This window comes from Lissotriton vulgaris, chromosome 3_1, assembly GCF_964263255.1.
Source record: "Lissotriton vulgaris chromosome 3_1, aLisVul1.2, whole genome shotgun sequence".
Classification (NCBI taxonomy): Eukaryota; Metazoa; Chordata; class Amphibia; order Caudata; family Salamandridae; genus Lissotriton; species Lissotriton vulgaris.
In genome coordinates, this window is record NC_141689.1 from 2071439026 (window position 1) to 2071462770 (window position 23745).

At 41.7% G+C, this 23745-nt stretch overlaps 1 long non-coding RNA gene across 1 annotated transcript in view; it reads left to right on the forward strand.

Annotated features, from left to right (window-relative positions):
- Positions 1 to 23745, forward strand: part of LOC147728815 (uncharacterized) — a 926808-nt gene that overhangs the window by 565829 nt on the left and 337234 nt on the right. The window contains exon 3 of the long non-coding RNA XR_015309578.1: positions 6440 to 6642. This is a non-coding gene — a long non-coding RNA (uncharacterized LOC147728815). The remainder of the gene's footprint in view (positions 1 to 6439; positions 6643 to 23745) is intronic.

Genomic DNA, 23745 nt, shown 5'->3' on the forward strand with positions numbered 1-23745 from the left:
TCTTCAGGACAGATTGTTCTCATGTGGACTGGAGACCCTGAGAAGCTCAGAACATAATAATATGTTTGAGTGCATGGAGCAATGCAATGCAGAAATGATGAAAGAATCTTGTTCCGAGAGTTGGATATAACATAGTGGCACCCTTCTTTTAGTAAGCGCACACTGTAAAACTGTAACTTCGGGTAAATGCAATTCCAGAAACAAATACTGTTGAACAAGAGCAACCCTTGCAATCGTCAAGAGTTGTCATGGTCAGCACATTTACCATTACTTCCTCGGTTTGAAAGATTACTTGAGATTCTGTACATTGAAAAAATCCCTTGTTGGCACTGTTACCTGACACATTTCCAGAAGTGGCATTTTCAGAATTTTATTTGAAATCCGACTTTACCAGTTAGGATTTTAAATTAGGATTCCAGAGACACCAGACATGAACTAGTTACCTTTTCACATTTGGATATGACACTTATAAAATGCAAAAAGGAAATTCCAAGGTTTGCCTATGAGAGAGTTACGTCTTGCTCCAGTGAAATTTGTTTTTTAAGAGTTATTCACTACCAGGACATCTAAAACTTACAAGTGTATGTCCTACCTTTTAATTCAGGGCACCCTGCCCTCTGGGCTGACCAGGGCCTACCCTAGGGGTGACTCATATGTATAAAAAGAGAAGGTTTGGGCCTGACAAATGTGTTATTTTACCAGGTTGACATGGCAATTGAACTGCACATGTAGGCTGCAATGGCAGGCCTGTGACATGTTTTAGAGATACGTAACTGGGTGGCACATACTTGGGTGGCCAGTCCCATGGTCTATTTATCAAACATATCCCCATTCCATTTGAGGTCTGGTGGGCAAATTGGCCACTGCACAATCAGGAGGAGCAGCTTCTAATCATGGACCTCTTATGTGATTACACTGTTGGCTTTTGGACAATCACTCTTTGAGCTTGTCCCTCTATTATTACTGAGATTAGTAGTACTTGCAAACAGACTAAAAGCAGCAAAGAAGTGTGTAATAAGAAACTAGCCTAGAACTCGATAATCATTGGATATTACCGCAAGTGACCCAGTTTCATCGTCCACACACCAAAATGTGCTGTAGTAGGAAAGCTACAGACCTTGAATTTAGCAGCCCTGCACAAATCTCTCAACTTCCTGATTTAACAAATTGTTAAAAAAACATGTTCCCCTTATGTCTCTCTCCACACATGATTTATTATATCATACTTTATTAGGTATAAGGGTATAATTGACAGATAATAACCACTTGATCTAATACTTTTCAAAAGTAATAAGACACCATAATATGCTCTTTCATCTCATGCTCTGTCTTTCTTCTTACATTTGGATTAGTATGAGAAAGTGGTTTGTTAGTTGAGGTGGATTGATCTCCACCACTAGCAATAAAGTCACTATTCTCTGAAGCACAACCCATGGTAGCTATGGAGAGGAGCTTATCTCTCAAGTCCCTAAGTACAAAAACTGTTAAAAAGTCAAAAACATAACCAGTAAATATCCCACTCCAATGTAGAAAAAAAAGAGAAAATGTAATAAGCAAAATGACACAAAACAAAAAAACACAATAAGGGGATCCAAAGATATGAATTTTTGAGAATTAATTGAAAATTGCCCAAAAAGTTATAATGCCAATGGTAGTCAATGGTGGCAGTAAACCGGTACCTAGGTGTTATTTTAGGCCAACAGCGATGGAGCATGGACTGGCTTAACCAAGTAGATGTGTCCTGCTAGGGTCTGAAAGTAGGTAAGTAAACTAACAAGCCCCAGTCTGAAAAGGGATTTTGTCGTTTATCTGAGGAAAAACTCTTCTCTATGCTGTAGAAACCTGACTTTCAATCCAATGCTTTTGACTGCCGCCCAGGTACTTTTTGCAGTTGGTCCCAAAAAAGCTCCAGAGCAAAGGTTTTGAAAAAGTTCTCAAACTTATTTTGGTGCCCAAACAATCACAGGAGTACACTTCATAGGCCACTGGGACCTGCAAGGAGACATTAGAGACTCTTAGGGTGTCAGGCAGAGACAACAGCAAACTCCAGGTCCTGTTGCCACTGGTCAGTTGCGATTCTTCACAAAAATGTCCTCTTCAGCATTTTTGTTGTAGGTGGGGCCACCCACGTTATCAGTCTTTTAATCCTTGGAGATCATTCTGGCCTTGGATTTCAAGTGGAAATGTGTCTAAGCTCCTCAGGTCCTTCTCGCAGGTCACCGATGATAAGTGGAACAAGTTCACTCCACCCGGTATCCTTTTGCAAGTCCAGCAGTGTTTTGAACAAGGCTGGGTGAAGGTGGAGCTTTGTACAGTTCACCGGCCTGTGAATCTGGGACACACCAATTCATTCCTAGTTCCTCTCTGATCAGTAGAATAAAGGGCTAAGGTCCTGACCTGCCCACATTTACTGTGATTCTTGTTTGTTTTGCTTCAAACAAGCCCAAATACAATGTTTCAGGGCAATTGGAAGATGGTTAAAGTCTTCAGCATACCAAACATGTACTCTGAGGATGTAGTGGAACATATACTCTGAGTGGAAGTGTAGTATGGTTTCACCCCTCACCAGCCTGGCTGGCTTGACTCCAGTGGCATGGAGAGCACAGGACCCATGCCTGGGCATACCAGTCCCACTCGGCGTGACAAATGCAACAAAAAAAAATTGATGGACAGAATGTTGAATAATGTCAAACATTCACCCAAGTACCGAGATCTGAGTCTAAATCCATAGTTTTTTCCCTACTTGCATCTGAAAAATCTAAACATTTTACATGGGCTTAAATGCTAATAGAACTGTGCACTTGCTCCTTTTAGTTTTTTATATTTGCTGGTGGGGTAACATATATGTTTGTATTGATAAACCCTCTCAACCTCATGAACTGTTGTCTTGTTCCCTATTCTAGGCTTTCAGATAAGGGAATAAAAGGTGAGGCACTTAAGTGGCTAACCTTATTCCTGGACGGGCGCTCATTTCAAGTACAGCAAAATAATATCTGCTCCAAAACGATGTCACTTAAGTGTGGAGTTCCTCAGGGCTCATCCCTGAGTCCAACACTTTTTAATGTTTATGTGGAGCCACTTGCCAAAATTAGACAGGAATTCGATATCTCCATGACCTTGTATGCTGACGATAAACAGCTGGTCATCTCACTGGATCCAAAAAACAGCAGGGATGGTGTGAGACTGTTATCATGTTTAAAGTCAAGAAATGGATGACGGCAAGCTGTCTAAAGTTAAATGGTGAAAAAACGGAGCTGCTATTCATCGGAAATAAGGCAATACCTAGACCAATAATAAACTGGCCAGCGTGTTTGGGTAAACCACCCACCCCAGCAGACACAGTGAAAAGTTTGGGGTTCTGGCTAGAAACTAGCCTCTCCATGACATCACAAGCCAATAAAGTCACGGCAATTTGCTTTGGGCTTCTTAGAAGCCTACGGAAAATTCTAGACAGAATACCCACTCAACTAAGGAAGACTGTGATCCACTCGCTGGTCACATCGTGACTGGATTACGGAAATTCACTCTTCCTAGGGGCACCCAAATATGTCACCCAGAAGCTGCAGATAGCCCAAAACGCAGCTGCAAGACTGCTGTGTAACATCCCGGTACGGGAAACAGCAAAAAAGCATGAAGAGAGGCTAGTTCAAACCAGGGTCTTTAGGGAAAAATGTGGAGGAAGATCCTTCTCCCATTTGGCCCCTAAACTATGGAACTCCCTTCCACTGGAACTGAGGCTAATAGAGGGGGAGTTACAATTCTGCAAAAAAATTAAAACATTGATGTTCATGCAATATCTGTAAGGTTCAACCTGCATAACTTCAGTATCTAATTGCACAGCACTGGGAAGCCTAAGGGCAGCCATGCGCTTTACAACTCCTTCATTCTTTCATTCATTCATTCATTCATTCATTCATTCATTCATTCATTCATTCATTCAAATGTAAAGACTTCCATTACATTTCAATCTTTCTTCTTGGTGTGCAATGGCACAACAAATTCAATCGCTGGTGAATGCCTACATATGTAAGGGTTATAGGAATGCCACACAATCCCCAATACTACAAAGTTTGAGTAGCAGATACTCCACCATATTGATGGAATTTTCACATTCATAAATATCTTTTGTTCATGGAACAATAACTCATTCCACAGTAACTGAATCAAAACTGTGAATTTCTGTTTGCAAAGTATGGACTTTGTGCACCTATGCTCCCCACAGATGTACGAAATCCTTTATAATTTTTCTCCATAGTTAGTTATGCCAAAGCAGTTTAGAGAGTTTGTTAAATGTGATGTTGAGTGTTCCAATTAGAATCAATTCCAGCAGCATCTTTTAAAACTTTTATTTACAAGGCAGGTATGAGAACTATTATTTATCTTTAAAATCATGTATTTCAGGCAACACAGCTTCCTCTGTGGGATCTGTGTTGAATGGCTCCAGGTGTAGCAGGCCGTGATCCACCAACCTCTGCATGCTACCCTTTGACGTGTTCCAAAAGGGATCAAGCAGCATTTGTCTCTTTAGTAGACAAGGATTGCTTTAAAAATCTTTACCTTTTGGCAAAGTAAATAGAGAAATGATGATCTGTTGTCCCTTTCGGACCACCATGTATGCATTCGTTGCCCTTCCCAGGCGGTTGCAAAATGTGACATGACCAATTATCATTTATAATAAATTCAATTGAAATGGACAATTTACAATGTGGCCTACGAGTAGGCATGATGCATCACAAATAACATCCCCATTTGCAAAAGAGGTAATTTGCAATTTGCCCAACACAGTTTACTAAAGGGGATAAGTAGCACTGCAGAATTGATTTCCTCCCGTAATATACACGTATTTACATATTATTACGATGTATGCAAATCAGATTAGGCATTAAATACAAAGATATGAATTTAAAATAGAAATGTGGTCTTCCGTTTTGCTCTTATATAAGATTAATACATTGGGGCTGCATCTAAATACAGCTAGATTCATTATAGTGCCGTTTTGCGAGTCCTTAATAGCGATTATTAAGGAATCGCTTTTAAGGACTTGCAAAACGGGATTCATGTAGGAATCGCTGAATAAATTGCGATTCCTACACATTCCTTATTTGCGATTAGCAAATTGCTAATCGCAAATAAGGAATAACTCCCCATTCATTCCTACGGGCCTAAGGAATGAATGGGGAGGTATTCCTTATTTGCGATTAGCAATTTGCTAATCGCAAATAAGGATACGATTTCAAGGGTGCCAGGGCTGTCCAAAGGACTCCCTGTAGCACCCTTGAAATGTAAACTACATTGGTGTTGCGCACACACATGTCCAGAGGACATGTGTGTGTGTAACATGCAACTTAAAAAAATGCATTTAAATGCATTTTTCTAAGTTTTCGCTATTTACCACGAGGTTTGACCTCGCGGTAAATAGCGGCTCAAAATAGCAATTTCGCAATTTTTAAATGCTTCATGAATTGCATTTAAGGAATCTCTAATTGAGATTCCTTAAATGCAATTATTCGCAAATATGCAACTTCTAAAAATGCGATTTTTGCATTTGGGATGATGAATCCCAAATGAAAAAATAGCGCTCGCAAAGGGCCATATTCTCAGAATCTGGCCCTTTGCGAGCCGTTTTCGGCTTGATGAATCTGGCCGATAGTCAGAAAAGTGTTCAGAATTATTCTAAGCACATGCTATTTTTCTATCATCATAGAATAGACCGAATAGCTTTTTTTTTTCATTGTATTCTGCAGCAGGTATTCCCCTTTTATTTTACTGTTGAAAATCACTGACATGCAAGTGAAAGAAATACTCTTCTTGGCTGAGTCATGCATCTTGATTGGCAGAACTAGCGAATTCCAGCACTGATATATTTTGGAATATGCTATTTTTAAATCTGTTCTGAAAATATTCCAATTATTTGCACATTTTGAGGTCTGCTACCACGGACACACTCTTCTCGTTTGTAACTCACGAGGGAAAAAGCATAGTTAGGAAAACAATGTGCTCTTTATTGTATCTTATTTGCTATTCAGCTGGTGTATTTGAACACATACAGTAGCTGCTTGAGGCGATCCACGACTTTGCCTTATTATTTTATTCACTCAGTTCTCGTGCAGCCGAATTGCAGCGTGCTCATGCAAATAATTTATTAAACGTCAAAGCAAACTGATTTTATGTCAAAACATCTTACACTAAAATTGTCAAATGGGGGGTAACCATAGTTTATGTTAAAAAATCAGAGGTTTCATTCTAGCTATTTACAAATATAAGAACTATTGCAAAGCTCATGAATAATTGTAAAAACAAATATAAATGGAGATTTCTTATGTAAACAATAATATTTGGAATAAATCCTCTTTATGCTTTTTGCACCTTTCAAATTCTTCTTGTCCCGTTATGATCAGAATGTCTCTAGATCAATCTGTAAATGAATTCTGTATTACAGATCCTCACAACCAATGGATGTCAGATACTTGTCTGAGAGATCATTACCGGAACTGGTGGTCAGTGCTGTATGATTACATTTTGGAGAACTGTTGCCCGAGTAACATCTGACCTGCTGTTCGTCTGATTAGTCAAGGCGTTTCTGTGCTGTCAAACGCAATCTGGATGAAGAATGGCACATGGGAAGTCTTGAAATATAATGAGGTAAGTTGTCTGCAGTAAATTGTGAAGAAGGGCGGCTTTGGAAAGGATATTTCGACTGAATTGAACACAGTATTGAATTAAAGCAAAACCCAGTTTGACAGACAGTTTGTTGGCATGGGCAAAACCATCAGGTAAATCGATATCCTTTTGTAAGATTGTGAGATATAATATAAATATGAGATATTAATAATAGAGTGTCTTGGGTAAGAGCTGTGCTTCAGTGGGGATATAAACTTGCATTTTTATTGCCTATGGAAGGACAAGCTACCATCTTTTCTTGACCATTGCTCGACTGTGATTCTTCAGAAATGAAATTGCCTAGAGACAGAAACAGATAGATTGCTGTCGGCATTGGTCTGTGCCACTATTTGACATTATTCAGGATTCTGTGGTATCTCCCTTCTCACAAAAGCTGATATGTGTTTACAACATCCGGTCGAGTGTTTTGCTGGTGGGCAGTTGACATATTAGACATGTAATCTTACATCTCAGTATAACAGCAACTCGTGAAAAATGTTAATATTTAAAGATTGCTTTGTATTCACATAAAGGCATAAAAAAACAACCATAGAAGATTCAAAATTAAATGAAAGAAGTATACATTCCCCAAAAAAATAAATACGTTCTTCATCAAGTAATTTCTTCCACAGCACCAATATTGCAGGCCAGCCTTTCTCCGGTGGAACCACATATTTCACATATTATCATAGAAAAGGCTATGCCTATGGTGCAATGCTCCACGATGAGTTACTGGACACTCCAGAGAGCTTCTAATTGTGATTATATTGTCCCACATTGATGACACATGAAACAATGCCTACAGAATCATGCCCTTCGATAGCCTCTGTGTCAGGGTCTCTTCTGTTATTCACAGTCTTTTTTTTTGTTCCAAGTTATCTACAATATCTTCTCAGGACAATCTATTAAAATTCCTTATTGAGTGTTCTCATGTCTTTTAGTCTACTACATAAAGCTGTTCCTATGTTGTTGCATAATCTTGGACTGTAGCCCGGGTCTACAAGGGTTGGCTTCTCTAACTATTGGTGCCTGGACTAACTTCAGTGCACCATCACTTTTAACAGGGCAGTCAAAGATATTGTAGATCTACACACACTTTTACCATCAATCAATCAATCAAGCAATCAATCATTTGTAAAGCGCACTACATACCTGTGAGGGTCTACTGATCGAAAAGCCAGGTCTTGAGTATCCTTCTGAAGGTCAGCAGGTCTTGGGTCTGTCGTAGGTTCAGTGGGACGGTGTTCCATGTCTTGGCGGCGAGGTGAGAGAAGGATCTCCCACTGGCGGTTGTTCTTCAGATGTGCGGGACGGTGGCGAGTGAGAGGTCGGCGGAGCATAGCTGGCGGTTGGGGATGTAGAAGGAGAGCCATCTGTTGAGGTAGGCTGGGCCGGTCTTGTGGAGTGCTTTGTGTGCGTGGATGAGGAGCTTGAAGGATATCCTCTTGTTGATGGGGAGCCAGTGCAGGTTTCTCAAGTGGGGGGGGGGGGGGGTGATGTGGCTGTGTCGTGGTACGTCGAGGATCAGTCGTGCAGAGGCGTTTTAGATGCGTTGTAGTCGTTTGATGAGCTTGGTCGGGGCTCCCGCGTAGAGGGCGTTTCCATAGTCGAGTCTGCTGCTGACGAGGGCCTGGGTGACTTTCTTTCTTGTATCTGTCGGGATCCATCTGTAGATCTTGTGGAGCATGCAGAGGGTGTTGAAGCAGGAGGAGGAGATGTTGTTAACTTGCTTGGTCATTGAGAGCGTTGAGTCGAGGATGATTCCCAGGTTGCATGTGTGGTCGGTTGGTGTCGGGGCTGCCCGAAGTCCCCACCAGAAGTCGTCCCAGGCTGAAGGGTTGGAGCCGAGGATGAGGACCTCTGTCTTGTCCTCATTCAGCTTCAGACGGCTGATCTTCACCCAGTCAGTGACACCCTTAATTCCTTCGTGGAGGTTGGCTTTGGCAGTGATGGGGTCTTTGGTGAGTGAGAGGTTCAGTTGAGTGTTGCCGGCGTAGGAGATTTTGTGGGAGGATCCCTGGGGTACGCCGCAGATGATCTGGGAGGCTTTGGAATGGGATGGGGGAGGCGGATACTCTGGGTTCTGCCGGAGAGGAAGGAGGTGGTCCTTTCCAGAGCCTTGTCTTGGATCCCTGCGGCGTGGAGATGTGCGCGTAGTGTGCGGTGGCAGATGGCATCGAAGGCGGTGGAGAGGTCTAGGAGGATGAATTCTGCGGTCTCACCATTGCCCAGCAGGGTCCTGATGTCATCGGTGGCGGCGATGAGGGCAGTCTCGGTGCTGTGGTTGCTGTGGAACCTGACTGGAAAGGGTCCAGGATTCTGTTTTCTTCGAGGTATCGGGTTAGCTTTCTGTTGACGATTTTCTCGATGACCTTGGCCAGGAAGGGGAGCAGAAAGATGGGCCGGAACCTCTTGAGGTCTCTTGGGTCTGCCTTAGGTTTTTTTAGTAGGGCGTTGATCTCGGCATGTTTCCAGCTCTATGGGAAGGTTGCGGTTTCGAGGGAAAGATTGATGGTGTTGTGCAGGTGGGGTGCGATGGAGCTGCTTGCTCTGTTGAAGACATGGTCACGATAGACAAGTCCGGCAAAATAAAATCCAGTAGCTGATGCATTTTGTCCCGAAGGGACTTCTTCAGGGCTACAGAAAAACACATATAAATACATTTAAAATATGTACAAACATATAAACAGACACACAAATTTATTTACCTAATAAGAGAATTTGACTTATAATATTTGGGAGTCAGCTTTTTCTATATAGTGAGCCATTGTTTATATTGATCAATAGAGTACAATTATATTAGCATTATACCTTCTTTTCTGATGAGGATTGGAAGTACATGCTAATGTCTACCATTATCAATAGGGGAATATGTAATCATGGTCACATACCTCTAAATCGTAAAACCGAATATCCAATCTCAGGTTTTGTTGTCGACACAACTTATGTACTGGCTCTCACATTTTATACAGTGTGTTTATCCTATAATGATAACATTAACAATGTGTTTGCTTACGTCATATAGTGTCATATGACAGTTTTAAAATTGTAGCATTTATGATTTATGATATACACAATCTTAATAAACAGATATGGTCTCCTATAGTAAACAGTGCATGTTTAACCTCAAGTATGCATGGCCTTATTGAACTAGAAAAATAGTCTTACAGTTATAGGCACATCTATCTGTATGAAAACTCTTAATTGAGGAAAAGATTACTATGACACACTTTAACAATTGGAATGCACCATTTCCAAACAATCTCCCTATCAAGCATAAGCTCTATATAACAAACATGGAAAGACTACGCAATTCAATGCAATAAAATGTGTCGCATTTTCTATAGGGAGATTGTTGTTAAAGTGTGTCACAGCGGAGAAGTGGGATAGAGTGCATGGAAGTAAGCGGCTGTAAGAGGCTCTTCCAACACTCCCCCCAACCGGCCCTGTATTTTTAACAGGGGAGGGGTGAGATCATCCAGAATGGCCCTATACAATATAGATAAGGGTTGTCTCCCTTCTACCATGGCTAACATCGTTATCAATGTCTGGAATGGGGGTTGGGTGCCTGGAAAGCATGCCTAAAGCTCCTGTACCATGGATGAAAGCTTTGCGTAGTGCACAAACTACTCCCTGCCTAGGGCGTAGTACTCAGTAGTGTTATCCCTGGTTATGAACCAAGCACCAGGCAGGTAGCCAATGATCCTGATTTTATTGGACCTTCCTCAGATACATATATATATATATACATTTATTTACTGAACTGTCATTTGCTGCAATAATTTACTAAGCAGTATTTGAGTTTGAAGAATTAACTACATACTAATTGAGTATTTTGCAATTACTTTGTTGGATTGTGCCCATAAATCCCCCCTCCACTTTAGCAGTATTAGACTGATAACACTGAACACAAGAAGTACCATAATGCTTAGAGAGACTAACATTTGCTTCACATAAAGGAAGAAATGCAATACGTTGAAGACTGGGCAATCAGAACTGGAAAAAGTTGAACATAATAAGTTGCCGGATCCGAAGTGCATGTACATTGTTTACTGACTGGTATTAAACCAAAATTGACTAACAGAATATCATACTGTCCTCCTCACACACATGAATACTATTCTCTGATTATTGCCAGAAGCACAAGCGCGCATAAGAAGATTTCCAGTAATTCCTGAGCTGTAGTTCACTGCAAAATTATTAGAACTTACTTGACGTTTTCACAATGAATGTGTGGCACTGTTACTATCTCACCACTTTCACAGTATTTGATCCAACTTTGTTTGGGGGGGCAAGCAGCTACGAAATATACAGGACACATGTCACTTAGGGGCCACTTCCGATGTCAGATGGACCGGAGTCCGCCCGACATTTGTTTGGAACTGAAACCGAATGACCTCCTGTTGTTGGTTCCAGCCCAGGAAATCCCAAGCGGAATGCATGCTATCATTGTTAAGAGCAGAGGTACAGTTCATCCTTGCACCTGGTTGCAGGCACCTCAAGGTGAGCAGGGTTCAAAATTAACATTTGAACATTTGTCGGCCTCGCACACGTTGGGGCCCTGCTGGGGGCCCCAAAGACAGATTCCCAATGCCTTTCTGTGTTGCGAAGGCCGGCACAAAAAGGCAGTGGGAATCTGCCATCATAATCACTCAGCCGGAAAGAGCCGGGCGAGGGATTACTGCAGGTTTTCAAAATGGCGGATTGACTCTCTGAGCTCGTTGGAAGCCATTTGGAAAACCAATTCAGATTCCCTTCCGACTGACCCCATCAAAATAGGTTAATCGGAAAGGAATCCGACCAGTCAATTATAATTCGGGCTCGAGGGTTCTGAACCATGGTTGGACCCATTCCAGCTTGCATCGTAATCAGGCCCCTAAGAAGTATAAAACGGAAAAAACAAGACAGTATGTCTTTTTCATCTATGCACCTAAGAGGTGGAACTGGACCCAGTACTCACCAGGACTGTCACAATGCTTCTCCAATTTAGGAAAGAGTCGAAGACACACTTCTTAAAATAACACTACATCACAGTGTATTAACTGTCCATAACATAATACTTCTTTTACTTGCCAACATTAAGCTTGCATTTGACCATGTGCAGTGCTCCGTTAGGTTGGTGCTAGAAATACGGTATACATACTTTCATAAATACGCAGCTATTTATTTTGCAGCACTACCTGATCATAAGTTCACTGATTACCAGTACTACAAACACTAAAGCATTTTTTCAAATAGTTTCAAAGTAAGCTTACAATTGCAGTGGTTTGCCTCTCAGATGCTAAAATTACAAATTTTCCAAACGTGCATAAAACGTACATGGCGCACTATTCCTCTCACCGTTCCTACGGGTAGAACATTATGCCAGACAAGGTGTGAATCAAATTACATAATCTTCATGTCATTTCTTTCTCTTACTTTTTATATGAGTGATTTTTTTTTCTCCACTGTAGAATGGTACAGTGGTGTAGAATGCATCATTGCTGCAGTCATTTTATACGAAAATGCCTATATCAGTGGCCTAGTGAACAGTCCACCAACTGCGTTTGGTTTAGAATATACATTTGAGGAAAGTGTTACTAGGTGAATTCCCCATTTTAATGGTGACATACATTTAGGTCCTTGGTAAATGGTTGATGCCTTAAATATATCTGACCTCAGCTGCAGAGTTTGAACCGTTTTGTGCCTTCATAGCAATGGTTAAAGATTGGGTTATCTTTGTTCTGATAAATCAATTCCAAAATGAAAAGCTCTGTCTCGACCTCTGCTTGTTCTGCTTGGGTCTTTTACTTTGTGTTTTTATTTATTCTTTATTTTGGCTATTCGAAAACCTATTCAGGACTTTGAAATGTATTTCATCATAGTAATTGATGGTGTAACTGGAGAAGGGAAATGCCCACTACTGACTGATAAATGTTTGTGCATAGGAAGCGCGTGCTTCCTGTAAATGAAAGTGGCTGCTGTAGGAGAGTGTGAAGAAGTAGGGAACTCAGGTAGAGCAGGGAAACTTCTTTATTAAGTACAGGTAAAATGTAAATTGATACTTGTATAGCGCACTACTCACCCGCAAGGGTCTCAAGGCGCTAGTACGAATACCGCTGTGGAACCCATCCTGGCTTTCCCTGTGAGGCGTCCACTCCTGGCACCCCCAAGGTGGAGACCAGGCATCCTTAGCATTGTGGGGGCTGTTGTGGAGATTAAGCAAGCTATTGCCCAGAGTTGCAGAGTGTGACTCCATGATTGGAATAGGCACCGAGGCGAGAATAATCAGGTCCGTGGAGTTTTTGAGCCCAAGACCCGCCGAGGCGGGGAATTGAACCCTGGTCCCGGGCTCTGCATCAGGGTCTGCCGTTCTAACCATTGAGCCACACTTCTCCACTTCTCCACAGGTAGTACAAGATCCCATCCACAGGACATCACAGCATCAACTGATTCTCACCACTAGACAACTAGATCACTAGCACATACATTCTAGACTGTAAAATGAATATTCCAAAGCTAAAGGAGACTTTGTTATACAGGGTATTATGAGAAGATACCACAGAGAGACTGCTGATGGCACTCCACGTTGTCTTCTAGGTATATCAAAGTAACCATTTTGCTGGCTGAACTGAGTGTGATCCCTTGCCCGGGGGTGCTTGAACTGGCGTCATCCAGTCCATTGCCATGGGGTCTACAAATTAGAGCAAAATATTTTCATTCCGTGTTTTGAAGGGTATTCAAAGACCCAAAGTTCCCTTTTAATTAAACGTGCATCATAATTCCAAATCACAGCTTGCTCAGTTTTGCCCTTAATATTTTAAATGATGGCAGAATCAAGGGTTCCCAAAAAGCCCCACCATCTTTAGACTAGTACCCCTAGTTGCCCTTCCACTCACCATGCCAGCCATTAAAAGTATAAACCTTTATTTTCATTACAATCTAACTAACCAGATACAAGCAGATTAATTAATTATATGGACCTGCGTTTGGCTCATGTTAGCTAAAATATTATACACCTCCTTCTTACAAACTTCAATGTTTCGTAAATAAGTGTGGGTTACCTGCCCACGCTAACTATATTAAGAGTGCCTTTGCTGGTCTGTCAACACTCATGATCAATGAAGAACAGAAACCGAATTACATATCTGGTGCACTGTCCCAGTTTTTATCCTGATGCAGCCTTATTGAAAAGCTCCTGGAACTGACAGCAAGAATGCTCCTGATTACAGAAAGAAAGTGTTATCTCCGGTGCAGGGGTAAATATGTCTGCCCCTGCTAGTTTGCCCCATGTCTACATTTGAAATATGAGTGCTGAGGCAACAAATGAAGGAGGGAATGCTGAATAAATCAAACATTCATCCCCAGAAACAAGCAGACTTGGGTATCTTGTCCACTGTGTCGCTGGATTCAAACTACCCTTGCTGATGAGGGGTGTTACCCTGAAACCAGTCCCAGGTTGCATGTTTTGGGTCCAGGGAGGACCCGACTTGGCAGTTGGGGCTGTTCCCATGAGGAGCAGGGTCAAGACTGATTTGCATATGGCTGGGTCCAAACTGGGGTGGTGTAGTGAGCAAAAGAGCAATGGATTTAACCCAGATCTCTTGACTGGTGGTGAATGTATGAATTATTGAACATTCCGTCCATCATTTGTTTGCGTAGCACTTTTTACCCTAAGTGGATGGGTATGCCCAGATGTGGGTCCCATTGATCACTGTGACACTGGATTCAAGCTAGCCTGTCTGATGAGGGCCCAGAAGGCATGTTTCCCATCCAGGGAAGACCTAGCTTGGCAGTTTGGACTGGACTGTTCCCATGTAGGGCACATTTAAGGCTCATTTGCATATGGTTGGGTCCACACTAGGGTGGAGTGGTGAGCAAAAGAATGATAGATATAACTCAGATCTATTGACTGTGGGTGAATGTTTGATCCATTCAGCATTTCGTCCATCATTTGTTGCTGCAGTACATTTGAAATATGGCTTGGGTGCCATGGGAAATACGGCATGGGCGCAATGGCAAAGGTGTTCCCTTATTTGCATGTGCCCAGGATTCAATGGAAATGATAGAAAAATGCTCCATATGGTTGTAGTGGTGTACATTTATGATACATATTACAGAAGGGGCTTCAGTATTAGTAGCTCATTCTTTACTACTAAATGGCTTTAGAAAATCAAAAAGCAGGCACATAGGCTTGTTGCAACCCCAGTGCATTTTGTGTAATAAGTGGCATTGGAGCCAACTTTGTTTCCAACCCTAGGGATATGTTGAAACTCTATCAGAAACAAATGCATTGAAATCCAATATTAGAAAATGTGCACTGTAAGAAGCTTGCATGTAAGAATTTTTTAGCAAAAGACCTCTGCAATAACCCACGTCACCCTTTTTAGTAAATTCAATTAAGCTGACTTTAATATTTGCTGACTTCCCGTTAAAAAAAGGGAAAAGTGGAGAGCACAACCTGGCTGGAACAGGGCATAGAAATATGAAAAAATCTCTGAAGGAGAAGAACCACCACAAATTTAGAAAAAATGCTGTTTTATTAAGGATTTAGCAGTAGTAAGGTTCAAGGGAATTGAAATTAAATTACATAGGGGATAAGAAACAAGGTTACACTCAATTTTAAGCTGCATACAGAATTGGTAAATAAATGTATTGGTAAATATAATAAATAAACAATGTCATTACTCTCTGCATATATATATATAGGGTTAACTTATCCGTTTTGCTAATTCCAGTAGCATGGTCTGATACTTGGTAAAATAAAAAGCTAGACCCACCATGAAAACACAAAAAAGAAGCTGATGTAACTATCAGCCTTATTCATGAAGGGGCCGTTTTGCGAGCCCCTAATAGCGAATCATAGCGATTCGCTATTAAGGACTCGCAAAACGGTAATCATGTAGGAATCGCATAATAAAATGCGATTCCTACTGATTCCTTATTTGCGATTAGCAAATTGCTAATCGCAAATAAGGAATAACTCGCCATTCATTCCTATGGGCCAAAAGGCCCATAGGAATGAATGGGGAGTATTCCTTATTTGCGATTAGCAATTAGCTAATCGCAAATAAGATTGCGATTTGAAGGGTGCCAGGGGTGTCCACAGGACACCCTGTAGCACCCCTCAAATGATCTGTGACACAGGTGTTGCACACACACATGTCCAAAGGACATGTGTGTGTGTAACATGCAACTCAGAAAAATGCATTTAAATGCATTTTTCTGAGTTTTCGCAATTTACCGCGAGGTCTGACCTCGCGGTAAATTGCGCCTAGAAATAGCGAAATCGCAAATTGAAATAGGATGTTGAATAGCATTTAAGGAATCTCAAATAGAGATTCCTTAAATGTCATTTCCTTGCACATTTGCGACATTGCAATTAGCGATTTTTGCTTTTGGGATGCTGAATCCCAAAAGCAAAAATCGCACTCGCAAAGGTCCGGATTCTCAGAATCCGGCCCTTTGCGAGCCGATTTAGCCTTCATGAATAAGGCTGTATATTACTAAAACCCCTCCATGACTAGACAAATGTCTCTCTAGCTGAATAATTTTGGTTATGTATTTCCATCAGCCGTATCTTGCATTGTCAATCTACATTTTGCAGTGGCCAGTGTAGGTATATTTATTAGAGCGAACAATATCAACCTAACAGCATTGTTGTCTTCTAGGACGTTTGTAGTGTGTACGTTTTTAACCCCTTTGTTGCTTCGAACGTTCTGTGCCAGTGCTGAACGTTCGAAGAAACGGGTGCGGTCGCGTCAGCCAACGGACGTGCGCATCACTGGCAAGGTAGTGCTCGCGACGACCGTTGGCCGACGGCAGCACTAAAGGGGTTAAAGGGATGCATTTTTCTGGCTTTTGAGTTTTTGTAATGGTGTTCGAGATATACACTGAGCAGATCCTGCTAATAGTAGGTATTTTCTTTCAAACATATTTTCTGAATACAGCTCACAAGCCTGGCACACATTCAGAGTAGACTTCAACTCTATACTTTCTCAGTGCATGCATGTGATGAAATGTTCTGAGCTTTTTACTTGATTTATGAACTCTCACGCTAGGGTGGCAATGCAACAGAACACACCAATAAATGTTTAGACGGTGGTGAAATTAAGTCAAAGTAGCTCATCTTAATTTTCAAGCATGTTGCTAATAACACACTTTTTGATATTAAGTGCTGTTCACAATGGTCTCTTGATTGCATTAGATAAGCATATTGTTCTGGAGAAAGAATGCTAATAACCATGCATAGTTGGCTAATTGCTTGATTGAATCTCATCAACGTAGGAGGAGAAAATTAGACTTGTTATTTTATATTTATTGATACGAAGAGGTTATGGCGTTCTGTGGACTGAAAGACTGTGAAAGTTCATAGTGATGAAGGGGAAAAGGACCAGCGGAGGTAGATGCATGATACACTCTGATGAGATGTTTGCAAGCAGATACCATTAACAATATATATTTTTTCAAATATGAATCTTTTCCTACAGCTAAAAAAACCGAAGAGGTAAAACACTGCTCAGGGTGTAAAAACAAAGGGGCTGCCTGCACAGCTTGCGAGTGAGGGGGGTGGGGTGGGGGACGAAGGAACGGACAGGAGGGGGAGGAGGAACGGGGGTCATTCATGCGGGCTTCTTTGTGATTGGTCTGAGCGCGAGGGTTGGGTATGTTCTCCATGCAGGCTATAATCCAGCCTGCATGGAGAACAGGGGAGTGCATATGACTGTTTTGGGCGGCCCCAGAGGGCCGACCACATAGTCATTGTGAACAGGAGTGTTCTACCACTCCTCCCTTGCAGCTCTGCCCTGCCCCCCCATGCACTGCCGCAGCAGGAGGAAAAAATTAAATGATAACATTCCATCATCATTTTATGTTTTCTTTTCTCTGTTGCTCCTGGCAGTGGGGCGATGCTCCTACGCTTTAGCGGAGGAGCCGCCACTGTAAAAAAAAAAAGTGGATGAAGGTAGACTGTAAATCCACTACAGAGCCGTAACATGAGGAAATAGTTGCAACTAACATTGCGCTATGAATATTATTAAAAGACAGACTGTGTGGACAACGAAGTGTTCATATGTCCATCATGTTTTCACTAGAGTTAAATGTTCCATGATGTGACATAAAAATGTAGATATCCAAAAACGTTGACTCTCATATAGGCAATTTGATACTGTTGATGCTTTCAATCAATAAACTTACAGGGTTGAAACGCAAGATTGGGGCGATGTGTGTCTCACTGTGCAATTAAAGAAACCCTTTACTCGACAAAATGCAGAGTCAAACCCATAATTCAAAATGTAATAATAGTTACAGAAGGCAAAAAATAGTTGCTTAGTCAAATGCAAAGCACCATTAATAATAGATCAAATAAGACCAATTGCAGGATAACATATGGTCAATGTCCAACGCAGGTAAACAGACAGAATCAAAGTATAGGTCAGTAAGAGGACCAGCATAAATCTGTCTGGTTCAAAATGTATAGCTTTGTTCACCCTAAATTGGCAGGGTATGCTCAGACGTCAGTCCCTTGCTCACTTTGCCACTGGATTCAAGCTAGCCTGGCTGATGAGGGCTGAAATGCCAGACACCGGTCCCAGGATGCTTGTTACCAGTCCAGGGAAGACATGGCTTTGGCAGTTTGGGCTGGACTGTTCCCATGAGGCACAGGGTCAGACTGATTTGCATATGGCCATGTCTGAACTGGGGTGGCGGAGTGCGCTAAAGAATGGTGATGGATTAAACCCAGATCAGTTGACTGGGGGTGAGTGTTTGATTTGCTCAAACGCTCTGTCCATCATCCCCTTTTGTATCGCTTTGTTCGCTCTAAGTTGGCAGGGTATGCTCAGACGTGAGTCCCTTGCTCACTTTGCCACTGGATTCAAGCTAGCCTGGCTGATGACGGCTGAAATGCCAGACACCGGTCCCAGGATGATTGTTACCGGTCCAGGGAAGACATGGCTTTGGCAGTTCGGGCTGGACTGTTCCCATGAGGCACATGGTCAGACTGATTTGCATATGGCCATGTCTGAACTGGGGTGGCGGAGTGAGTTAAAGAATGGTGATGGATTAAACCTAGATCAGTTGACTGGGGGTGAGTGTTTGATTTGCTCAAACGCTCTGTCCATCATCCCCTTTTGTATCGCTTTGTTCGCCCTAAGTTGGCAGGGTATGCTCAGACATGAGTCCCTTGTTCACTTTGCCACTGGATTCAAGCTAGCCTGGCTGATGACAACTGAAATGCCAGAAACCGGTCCCAGGATGCTTGTTTTTCGGTCCAAGGAAGACATGGCTTTGGCAGTTCGGGCTGGACTGTTCCCATGTGGCACAGGGTCAGACTGATTTGCATATGGCCATGTCTGAACTGGGGTGGCGGAGTGAGCTAAAGAATGGTGATGGATTAAACCCAGATAAGTTGACTGGGGGTGAGTATTTGATTTGCTCAAACGCTCCGTCCATCATCCCCTTTTGTATCACTCATTTCAAAAGTCAAGCAATGGATAAGTATTATGACATATACACTGATCAATTGGAAAGGCAAACTATATCAGGCTCACATCCCAAAGAGGACACATTTTCTTGGTTTCAGTACGTGAAAACTAGAGAGACCTTATATCCTACAGCTGTACTAATGAAATTAACAATCACATAAGCAAAAATTAAAACAAGAAAGTATGACACATTACATAAAAAACATTTAGGAACACAAACTTTCATGCATAATTATAATAACGGGGACATGTGAAAGGAAGGAAACAACACGACATTTGTGTTGCAAATTAAAACAAGAGACAGTACCACTGCTAAGAGCAGACCCAGGCAAAGAACTTTGAATTTGTTGCAAATACAGGAACATTTCGCACATGGCTTACTTCTCGAGCAACACAAATTCTTCCATTACAGCTCAACAAAGATACAAAAGAGAAACTTAAATTTATTCATGCAATTTTAAAAAGCACCTTTTCTTCCTGTCACTGGAGAACCAATGCCAATGTCGGCATTAGCAGTCTAGTTATGTCAACTGAAGCCTGGTTATGCAAACTAAAACACATTTATATTGATTAATATCTTCTATTAATTAAAAATGCAATGGCAATACTGAAAAGAACCTTCTGGAAATACAGGATTGATATATCCCAGTTTTCGTGTGAACAGAGTATCCTCATCAAATAGCTTAACTGAAATTTTACAGATGTCCCAGTACAGCAGAAACATGGGGAAATACAATGAAGTTAGCAGACACACAGACATTAATTGGCAGAAGACTAGCAAGGGTCAGGAGTCTATAATACTTAGCTGAAGATAAACAAGAGTAGATCAACAATCACTTCTTTCAGAAGTGTGGAGCCCTGAGGTTTGGTGCAGACAAGAGCATTTTCATATAGGTAAGAATATTCATTGAAAGGCTGTATTTCTAAGGATTGTGAAAAAGATGTTTAGGGGCTGTGACATTTGGTAGGTGTGTATACTGTCTGGTTGCACATTATGAAATGCTTTTGATCATGATCTTTTTGCTGTTCATAGTTGTTGCAAATGGAAATACGCATTTAGGACGCCCACATTTTCTGCTTTTTGATCAGCTGGTTTTGGACAATTACTGTGGATGAATCACTCTGATTCTCACTACCAGAACTGTCAAGGTTTTGATTCTTTATAAAATATTTCAAAAAATTGATTGTCAAACATATTTATATGTTTTTGTGTATAGTTTGTTTGTATGAATGTTGGGTGGGTACCATAACAAGAATTAGTTGTAAAAGTTGTAGATTTATGTTTGTCCTCATTATGTCTCTGTATGCGACTATTTTTCAAACATTGTTTTAAAAAGGAAAACAAATACATTTACTGATCACTGATATTAAGAAGGGTGCTCAGAAAAAATAAGTGTGATAAAGAATGTTTTAGTACTGGCAGGTGTTGTTGGGAATATACTTTTAGACAGCTGGCATTCTTAGTGTTTCTGAGAGTTTCCAGCTGCCTGGGCTGGTGGGTTTTCTCCACTGAGAAATGTTTATTGGAGCCAGACAGTTCACCCAGGGACCTGAGTGTAAAGAGAGTGGGTCTTCCTGATAGGATAGGTGGAGAGGAGTTTGGCATTGCCCTGATTACTTTTCAAAGGGTATTTCCCCAGCACACACAAAGAGACCTAACAACAGCATTTTGTGTCAATAGCCAGGCTAGAGTCAAACAAATGCAACGGAAAATGTTAGACATAGGGGAAATCCCCTATCCACAAACTAAAATGGGCTTCAGAACATGAAGGTAAGACCTTGAAACTGGACTGCGGCAGCGCAGCACCATGGAAAGCTAGAAGGAAAAGCCCCCAATGCCCTAATGGACTGGGAAGCACTTGGTATACAGCTGAACCCAGGAAAAGTCAGTCTTTCCAGGTCCTGTGATCCTGACTCCCTACCTAAGGACCAATTAGGGGACAACCAGGACATCACTTTCCCCCAGATGACCTTCATGATGGCCTGGAGATCATGGGGTCTGTGGAGGGCACAGCAGAAGAGCAGGTTGTTGTAGGTAGCCAGTGAAACCAGATTCCCACAGAGTACACCTCTTTTAAGGCCAGGAGCCTGCTGCAAATACTTCTGGTGGATAGAGCTCACCACCAGGAATAAAATGAGCCCAAGATTATCAAAATGGACCAATCGGGTCAGATTTATGCACATTAAGAGATTTGTACTTCGAATTACACCTTTTTCCAGTGAAGAAGCACATGAGGCTCCACAACTTCATGAATTGTACCCCTGGGGGTGTGCCAGTGCCTGGGTGTCAAGGCAAAATTAATTTAAGTAGTTGCATGGGACCACTTCCCAGACTCTATCTTTAAGCCTAGGGATCCTATCTCCGGGATATCATACATTTAAAATGGAGCCTGGGACCCCATCACTGGGCCCTTAAGGCAAGTATCAGGTCCTGAGACCCTATCCTGGGGACCCAGAAGAAATGCAACTGCTCCCTGCAGCTGAAGCACTTGGAAAGTGTTCCTGCATGTTGGGAGTAGGAGGGAGGATTTTGTCCGCTCCCGCCCTGCATGGAACCTTGTGCGTGGAGCTGGCTGGGGTTTCAGAGACCTTGTGACTCACCCCACAGCCCCTAATACAACAATTTGCCTTGGGTGTGTCCTGGATAGGAGATGGAACCCTATGCAAAAAAAAGAAATACAAAAAGAGGCTGCACTTGCATGCAAAGCAGCTGGAGCATAATGGATTTTGGGGCCTAATTTACTTAGGTCTGTCTTTCTGTGATGGCAGGGTCATCACTAGGGGTGAGCGGAACTCTCAGTTGATGCAACAGAATTCGAGTTCTGTGGAATTCCTCCAATGGGCAGAAAATGTACAGCTTTTTCTTCTCATATTGCAATTTAGTGCAGGTAGTGCGAGCAGTGTTGAAAATCAGCGGATACAGCACCACACATTGTGCTGGAGTGACAGCACATCCACTCAAATGGCAGCCACCTGACTGCGACCGCTTGTAAACACTGGTGACTGCCCACATTTGAGATTGTGCTAGGGGATGCCAATCTTGCTTGTGCTCCACATCTCCCATATTCTGGAGTCTAGCGGGAGAAAATCTCTGCCACACTGCGATTGGCAGAATTTTGCCAGAACTCTGTGTTAAAGAATAGCATGGTGTGGCCAGAATTCTGGGAGTGGAATGAAACAATCTGCCCAGCCTAGTCACAACATATGCAGTAAAAGAGTACTGTGAGGGCTGCAGGAGCTGCAAATGGGTTCGATGCGTGGTTTCCGGTTTTCTTTGCCTCGGAATTACTTTGAAGGCATTTGCTATTTTTAGTATCTTTCAAAAAATTCTATAAAATATTCACTGGAAATGTATTTATTTAGTGCAAAATGCGTATGGTAAATGCAGTGCTTAATTTGAGCTGTGGTTGTTTATAACGTCCACCAACACTCATTCTTTTGTTGATCAGCACTCATTTTTCTGCATCTGTCATTTACAGAGAGCAAGAGAAGTAAAAGCACACACAGTGGAAAGACAAAGGAGGAGACAGATGGAAAACCATAACAAAGTGAGAAAGCAGGATCTTCAAGATTGAGATAAAGGAGCAGGGAGTGTCTGGTAGTGGATTAAAGAGGCTTGAGGTGTATTCAAGACCATACATATGGATATTTAATTGCACCAACTTCGGACTTCTCAGCAGAGCTATAGGCACCTGCATTCATTGTTTAACAAATAAAGCACAGGGTAAGTGTATTCCCATGGAGATTACCGTAAAAAAACAAATAGGCTGAGGTGGCGTTTGCTCCGAAAACATTACTCGAAGCTCATAATTTTATTCAAGGACATAATATATCTTATGAGGGAATATATAGATATTTGGCACAGAGGTGTAGGTAAAGGCTAAACAGTCACACTAATGTGGTTTTGTCTCATATATTTACTCTTCCATTAACCATTCTTTCTGCTTGAACATTTAAATCTCTCTTTAAAATGGGTCCTCAATACAGGACAGTAGAAGCACAGCATAATACAGAACACCACTAACCATAAATGTCTGACACAATCCTTTCAGAATGCAGTGCGGCACCAATTCACAAAGGTTTATGTTGTGCACACTGCACACCCAGACAGACGTGTTTTGGGAAATATATCAAATGAACACAATAGCTACACTTGCCTGTACTCCCTGCATACCTAACTAACCAGAGTATTGCAAAACCATAGCTATCTTTTGACTACTAGTATGTATGCGAGTGCTGAGAACTGATCTCAGAGGGCAGGACTTAACTTTGTAGCGTGCATTCATTGCACATATTTTTGACCACTTTGTTTCAAGAGTACAAAAAATGCTTCCTTGGAAAAGCATTCTGCCAAATACATACACAAAAGTAGACAAAATTAGTCCATAATCCCATAGTTTATGTTAAAGCCTGCAGCAGGTAGTTAGAGACCCACTACAGTAATCATTGAACAAGCTTTAGGACTCAGGTGAAACCTAATGGTTTTAAAACACAAAAAGAAATATATATATATATATATTTTTTAAACACTGTCTCCATTTCAAATAACAAACACGAAACATACAATCAACATTGTTTAAAGTATAATGTACATTTTACAATTTCATCCAACACATGCTCA